We start from the raw sequence: 8556 nt of genomic DNA, 5'->3' as shown, positions 1-8556 counted from the left end.
AGGGAGAGAAAGAGGGACATTGTGCAACAAGTGTGGCCAAGTCTTATTCTAACAACACAGTCAGTCGGCGGTAGGCATGACCACGAGGCCTTAAGGAGTAACAAAATGTAATTTCCACACTTCAGTGAATAACTCGTGTGTTGGTTGAGGCCAAAAAAGAGTGGCAGGTAGCGAAAAAGTACTATGACAAATTTCCAATCTGCAATCGTTGTGATCACATTTAAAACTACAGCCTTCGAAACCTGAAGTCAAATTCACCAGGATCAGCAGTGCACAAGAAAATGCAAGTTAAGAATGTCTGAAACACCTAAATTAGAGACAGACAAACAAGGTTTAGTTCCTTCCTTAACATGGCGTGGAAACATGCATGGTGCCTGGTGAAACTTGTGAAATATATGGGGGATATCTTTGGCTGAACGTAGCAAAACAAAGCCCTCTCCGAGCCAAGCACCACAGCTTCACACAGCGTCTCCTTGCACAATCACAGAGCTGCTGACGGAGAGAAAGGCTGTGGTACAACACAGGACATGATAACACAAATTATGGGAGTCAAGTTCAGAGTGTGAGAATTTGCAGAAGAGTCCGAGTTATGCTGAACTTTGAACTATGCATCAGTTCAAAAATTTAAAATCCAACAAAACTCGTGTCATATTTCTTAACCCTGTGTGTATAGGATTTCAAAGATGCCGGCCACTGAATACACTGTAAGTGGCGTGACTCTGTGGTGCATTAACCAAACCGGCCCCCACCACCGTCACTTTCACCAGCATCCCCCAAGGCCCCACAAAGCAGCTTACCCCTGTGGAGTAAAGGCAACATTACATGACTGAGTGGGTGTGAGGCCTTCATAATGCTGCGCTGCACATCTACACATTGGCTGTATGAGCCTGCCTCTGTGGGTACATTCGCCTGTGTATTGCCCTTCTGCGTTGTGTGTGCGCATGTGTTGGTGTGTGTCCGTGTGCATGTAAGGCCCTCTGGGTGCCACATTCCTTAGATGCAGAGCGGCGGAAAGAGCAGTGGCCCCACTTCACCAGAGGTGGTGGTGGGGGGTGGGGGGGGGTGGAGGGTGGGAGTGGGGGGAGAAGAGAGACTGACAGGTGAGGGGGCTCTGATGAGCCGAACAGGTGTTTGTACAGAATGATGGATGGATAGCGATAGGACATTGTAGGGAAACAGCCCACTGGAGAGGGGTAGGACATATTGACAAATCTGGGGAGTAGGATGAAAGATGGGGGTAAGTGAAAAAGGTGAAAGGTTTGTAGAATGGAGGGGTAATTCTCGACAGATAACTTGGCCGTTCCTCAGGGTGGATTCTGTAGAGAAGACAAGACAAGAGACTTGAGATTCAAAAAGAGACAACAGCCAAGACAATTACAAGAAGCACATACTGGTATTAACAAAGGGCACACATCATCATAGATGTGCAGCCCATTCTTACTGAGCGGGTTTACTTGGTTCTTACTTGGACGAGTTTGTAAATTTGCAATTAGCAGACTTAGGCCATGTCCACCAAAGACCTGTGAAAAAGCGTGTTATTTTTTATTTTGTCTTCTACGGAAAGGTCCAGTTTGAGCATTTCCGATCAAAGGCAGGGGCCGGGGCCCGTAGTCAGAGTTTCCAAGGAATAGCTCTGAAAGTACAATTAGGATTAAAATGACTGCTTCCTCAGAGTCGGACTAGGCCTGGAATAGGAGACATGGAATAGGAATAGAAACTTATATCACTATTTTATGATGCTTTCAGCCTTGAGGTAAAAGTATGATGATGTTTTGCAGTTTATTATGTGCAAACACATATTTCATGGACTTTGGAGGATCGCCTTTGTCACCAAGCACAGTGACATCTATGAGGAGCGCTGTTGCGCGCTGTAATGAAGGTTCGCTAACTCAGACTGCAACTGTAGCTGGTTGGGAGTATGTGACCACTGTGGTGCATCGGCAAGAATGCAAAGATGTTATCTTCAAAGATGTTTATTGATAACAACTGATGGGTGTGTATGTGTGGTTATTTCTCTGGACCCACACGAACACAACAGGTCTTTTGGGAGACAGGAGAAAAATATAATCGAACTCTCCCTTAACTTCTACAGTAATCTACGTTTTCGGTCCGTGCCTTAAACAGGTTCGATGCTCTCGTAGAAGTTAAAGGAAAGTTCTGCCCCACCACGGGGAGACGGTACCAATGGGGATCTACACACACACCCATCTGGAACCTTTCTAACAGCCGCCCCCAGATGTAGAGATTACATTTGCTCCATAGGAAGGTGAAAAAAGTCTACTGAGGGGGAACTGAGGCGCTAGGGCAGCGGTCGGGAACCTATGGCTCGCGAGCCATATATGGCTCTTCCGGTCACGGCATATGGCTCCCAGACAATTTTGAGTTGAAAAAAAAATCAGTTTGGAACTGATTTTAAAATACTTGTGATATTTCTTAATAATACTGTGTCATTTTAAAGTAAACAGAAATTAGTTTTGAAGATACATTTCACGGGTCACCCGTGGGTCGGGTCGGGAACCAATGGCTCGCGAGCATGTCCGGGTCATTGTAAAGGCGAAGAAATCAATTTTATCAGATAGCCAACTAGTTTATCCGCTTCAACCCTTGTAACGGAAAAGAGGGCGAAAAGAAAAAAAGACGATGATTACCGTGCGTTCCAGGCTGCGTGCACAGAGGAATTTGCATTTGTGGAGAGAGCAGGATCTGCGGTATGTCTAATATGCAATGATAAAATTGCATCGATGAAACTGTCAAATATAAAGCGGCACTTCGATACGCACCATGCTTCATTTGCATGGAAATATCCAGCGGGGGACAGCAGGAAAAGGGCATGCGAGGAGCTACAGCGGAGAGTGCAGACGAGTCAGCAGCAACTACGTGTGTGGACCAAGCAAGGTGACGGGAATTCCGCTAGCTTTGCGGGGGCTTTGGCAATAGCAAGGAATGGAAAGTCATTCACAGATGGCGAGTATGCCAAAACATTCATGCTTGATGTGGCCAATGAACTGTTTGATGACTTCCCAAATAAAGACGAGATAATCAAACGAATAAAAGACATGCCCCTGTCAGCAAGAACTGTGCACGATCGTAGCATCATGATGGCAAATCAAGTCGAGGAAACACAAATTAAGGACATAAACGCCGGGACATACTTTTCTCTCGCGTTAGATGAGTCAACAGACGTTAGCCATCTATCTCAGTGCAGTATCATTGCCAGGTATGCTGCAGGTAACACACTGCGTGAGGAAAGCTTGGCTGTTTTGCCAATGAAAGGGACAACAAGAGGAGAGGATTTATTCACGTCTTTCATGGAGTTTGCTAAAGAAAAAAAACTACCGATGGATAAGCTTATTTCTGTCTGTACTGATGGTGCACCCTGTATGTTGGGGAAGAACAAAGGATTTGTAGCGCTTCTCCGTGAACATGAAAAGAGAGCCATCCTAAGTTTTCATTGCATCCTGCACCAGGAGGCGCTTTGCGCTCAGACGTGTGGCCAGGAGCTTGGCGAGGTGATGTCTCTGGTCATTCGAGTGGTCAACTTTATTGCTGCCCGAGCTTTAAATGATCGCCAGTTTAAAGCTCTGTTAGAAGAAGTTGGGAATCATTATCCCGGTCTGCTTTTACACAGCAACGTGCGTTGGTTGTCAAGGGGGAAGGTGCTCAGCCGTTTTGCAGCTTGCCTGAGTGAAATCCGGACTTTTCTTGAAATGAAAGGCGTCAAGCATCCTGAGCTAGACAACACTGACTGGCTCCTGCAGTTTCACTATCTCGTGGACATAACTGGCCATCTGAACCAGCTCAATGTGAAAATGCAAGGTATTGGAAATACAATCTCATCCCTTCAACCAGCAGTGTTTGCATTTGAAAGCAAGCTGGAAGTCTTTCTCAGGGACATTGAAACAGGTCGTCTTCTGCACTTTGAAAGACTGCAACAATTTAGAGATGCATGCTTAGCAAGTGACTCCACTCAACATCTGGATCTCCAGCAGCTAGCTGGCTTTACGTCCAATCTCCTGCAGTCATTCAAAGCACGTTTTGGAGAATTTCGTGCGCGCACTGGTCTTTTCAAGTTCATCACTCATCCACATGAGTGTGCAGTGGACAAAATCGACCTGACATGCATCCCCGGGGTCTCTGTCGGAGACTTTGAGCTGGAAGTTGCTGACCTGAAGGCATCAGACATGTGGATGAGTAAGTTCAAGTCACTTAATGGAGAGTTTGAAAGTCTTGCGTGACAGCGAGCAGAGCTGGCGAGGGAACACATGTGGACAGAAATGAAAAATCTTCAACCTGAAGACCAGCTGATTCTTAAAACTTGGAACGAGCTTCCTGTGACATACCACACAATGCAGCGTGTGAGTATTGCCGTATTGACCATGTTTGGCTCTACATATGCATGTGAGCAGTCATTCTCGCATATGAGGAACATTAGGACCAACCTACGCTCACGTTTAACTGATGGAAGCCTCAACGCCTGCATGAAGCTCAACCTCACCATGTATGAACCAGACTACAAGGCCATCAGCAAAACCATGCAGCACCAGAAGTCGCATTAAAAGTAAGACATATTTAAATATTATACGTTAAAAATACTATATGGCTCTCAATGAAATATATTTAGAAATATTTGGCTTTTATGGCTCTCCCAGTCAAAAAGGTTCCTGACCCCTGCGCTAGGGTTTCCCTCACCTTCGCCTTCTGAAATGGCTTGCAGGATGACCAGCCGTGCAGCCGGTCTGGTGTAGACACAGTCCTGGATCCGCATATTGGCTGACCTGATGTCGGCAGAGGGCCATCAGGAATGAATCCTGGTCCAGGCTACTCAGGACATTGATGTGGAAAGCGCGGGTGGTGAGGCACTTGAATAGTATGCCCCAGCACTTCTCATTACGCTGTCCAACTCTAACCATGAAGGGCCCAAAACAATCCATGCCTGTCGAGAAGAAGGTGGTTTCAACAGCCGCAGACGAGCAGGGGGTAGGTCTGCCATCTGTGGTACTGCAGGATTCGCCCTCCATCTCTGACAATCAAGGCAGGCGTGCTGGTGCCGCTTTACAGCCTCTCTTCCGTGGGGGATCCAGTACTTTCGACGGAGTTCTGCGAAGAGTCACTCTGAGCCAGGATGACAGGGATCCCGGTCAGCATCCTGAATGATGAGTTTGGTCACCTGGTGGGCCGGGTCCAAGACTATGGGGTGAATGGTCTCTGGTTTCAGCAGGTCACAATGACGCAGTCTACCTCCAGGCCAGATCAGCTTCAGTTGGTTGTCATATTCAGGAGCTAGGGTGATCAAACGGCTGGCGGAGGGTACAGGTTTGTTGTCTGACAGGTGCTGGAGATCCTCAGCAAAGAAGTTTGTCTGGGCTTGTCTCAGCAGGTCTCTTTCAGCTTCCTGATAGTCTTTTGCAACTCGAATAGACTGGTTACTAGCCGCCCCGTGACGTGACTGCACAACAGCCTCTACCATGTTCCTGAAACAAGTAAACTGGCTGGCATCGATTAGGTGAGGAAGAGGAGCAGTGGTGATGGAGCCACAGAAGGCAGCCTTATGCAGCTCAGTGCCATACAAAGGCTCAGCCTCTGGCTTGGTAGGCCAGCGCTGAGGCGACAGGCACAAGAATGCCCGGCTGCGGCTCCACCGGGTCTTCTCAGCCAGCACCCTTAGGGTCTTCCCATGGGTGATGTCGTCTGCAGGATTTTTTGCAGCGTCCACATACCTCCAGGCTTGGGCTTCAGTAAGCTCCTGGATCTCAGCGACTCTGGTGCCCACAAACACCTTAACTCGGCAAGAGTCATTCATCAGGCATCTTTCAGTGCAGACTTGCCATTACATCGTGGGTACGGAGACAGGGCATGTTCTTCACGTGCAGCGGGGGGCAGCATAACGATGTATTCTATCAATGTCCACCCTCACTGTTCTGGTTTCCAGCAGGTGCACTGCTTCTTGGTCTTGCCTTGATCATGTCACCATCTTTTCACTCCTGTAGGGCAACACGTCCTGTTGCCGTAGCCTCGCCACATGATGAAGGAGCTCATCAGAGGGTTTCCTGGGGGGGCTCTGGTTTCCTCCCACAGCCCAAACACGTGTAGGTCAGGTGAATCGGCCATACTAAATTGTCCCTAGGTGTGAATGTGTCGGCCCTGTGATGGACTGGCGGCCTGTCCAGGGTGTCTCCTCACCGGCCCCCCAATGACTGCTGGGATAGGCTCCAGCATACCTGCGACCCTGATAAGGATAAGCAGCTTGAGTAATGGATGGATGGAATTTTATTTGTATAGCACTTTTCTGAACAGGGTTACAAAGTACTTCACAGAACAGGATAAAACAGACAAGATGTAACCTGGAAAATATGATGGCATCCCTTTCTTTTTTTCAAATCAATTTTCAAAACCAAAAAATGAATTTACAAAAATATTTGATTGGATGGTTAATTGCTATCACAGCCATGTCACAGGGGGCTTGTCAGCACGTGGCAGTTTGTAGAAAAGTGAATAAATTAACCTTTAATTAACACTGCCAAGAACAAGTCTACCCAAATGCATCCTGAATAATCTCACCTGTGTCTCCTGGGATATAGCGCCGTCGCAGGACTGTTTTAGCTTTTCTTCGAGGTTTGGTACAGGCAAAGGCTGCAACAGAGCTGCAGTTGTCCCGTACCAGTACCGCAGTGACCTGCCACTGTAAGACAGGAATCATCTTTTCAAAGCCGAAGTAGTGATTGGCAATGAGCCAGTTTACCCAGCAGTACATCAGGACAGTTGGTGAGGCTTTTCCCTTTTTCACAAACAGTGAAATCACTTAGCCAAAATGTTTCCCTTACATTTGCAGTCTCGAGCCGTTCATATATTCTCCCGTTTTGTAAGTATCCTTCAGTGGTGTACCGAAGGCCTAGCTGTTGTCTTCTTCCTGTCCTCCAGGAAACATAGACTATACTTTGCTAGTTAAATGGTAAAGGCCTCGTCACAATGTAGGACTGCAAGATGACCGAGACAGTGACATTAATTTATGATCCATCACTTATAACTTTTGTTAAAGCACACAAGTCATCAACGTCACTTCTGGATCCAACAACCAATTACTGATTAAACAGGGATGGGATGGGTGTCCGGTTGGCGTGGTGGTCTATTCCGTTGCCTACCAACACAGGGATCGCCGGTTTGAATCCCCGTGTTACCTCCGGCTTGGTCAGGCGTCCCTACAGACACAACTGGCCGTGTCTGCGGGTGGGAAGCCGGATGTGGGTATGTGTCCCGGTCGCTACACTAGCGCCTCCTCTGGTCGGTCGGGGCGCCTGTTCAGGGGGGGAGGGGGGAATAGCGTGATCTTCCCACGCGCTACGTCCCCCTGGTGAAACTCCTCACTGTTAGGTGAAAAGAAGTGGCTGGCAACTCCACGTGTTTCGGAGGAGGCATGTGGTAGTCTGCAGCCCTTCCCTGGATCGGCAGAGGGGGTGGAGCAGTGACCGGGATGGCTTGGAGAGTGAGGTAATTGGCTGGATATGATTGGGAAGAAAAAGGGGGAAAATCCAAAAAAACAAAAACAAAAAACAGGAACAGGACCAGAGAGGAAACAAAAGCGACACTAAGGAGAAACTAAGACGGATGTGCAAACATAAATCAATAAATAGTGTCGACAACAGAGAACCCGTTGATTTGACATTTTGTAGGCATGTTATCACAACGTGAATAATGCGGAAGCAGGGGGGAAATGCGTCTTTTGTCACAAAACTTCTCATTGTGTAGCATGTTGTGTAGCAACTACCAAGTATTTCTGCATGCCTTACTGTAGTATATGGTGTAAAGGAAAAATGTAGACTTACACTTTTGTTGAACTTCTGCTATTAGAGACCACTTTGGGCCACGACCGATATCCAAATGCAAACGAAGAACTGGTCTGGACTGGCTTTCTAATCTAAGGTGTAACCACGAGACATTCCATTACAATGGGCTCGATGGGCACGAGGCTCATGACAGCACGTTTCCCCGGAACAGCCCATGATCCATCTGAGGACTCCTCAAAGGGAGCCGAGCAGTGAGTTCTTCAGCCCTCAATTTCTGTTTTCACTTTAAAACCTCTCATGTCCCCCTGAACACATTAATTTTAGACCCCTGCTGTCTGTACTGTGTTTCTTTGTTTCTTCTGCTCCTGCTAGAGATGGACTAGCCGGACCGTCAATCGCCTCACATCTAAAAACTCTCACACAGATACACACATACGAAAAAAAAAAACGAGTTGAGACAGAGTAAAGCAACAGAGACAAAGCAGCAGGAATAAAATGTGAAATAGAGAAGGGCTAGTACGATGTGTATGGCGTCATGCCAAACTATGATCTGATTCAGTGTCTGTGCCCACTTAATCCAGTTTAGGGTCATTGTTTGCTGGAGACAGACAGGCAGTAGGTGCATGAATGACAGGAAAACATATCGGACAGGCTGTCAGTCCATCACAGGACCCTGCACACAGTTAATACCATGGCAATTTAGTCTCAATTTCACCTAACGAGCTTTTGGGCTGTGGGAGGAAACTGGCAGGCCGGGAGGAAATGCATGCAAACA

This window comes from Lampris incognitus, chromosome 1, assembly GCF_029633865.1.
Source record: "Lampris incognitus isolate fLamInc1 chromosome 1, fLamInc1.hap2, whole genome shotgun sequence".
Classification (NCBI taxonomy): Eukaryota; Metazoa; Chordata; class Actinopteri; order Lampriformes; family Lampridae; genus Lampris; species Lampris incognitus.
The sequence above is the reverse complement of the archived record's forward strand: the minus strand, read 5'-3'. Positions refer to the sequence as shown.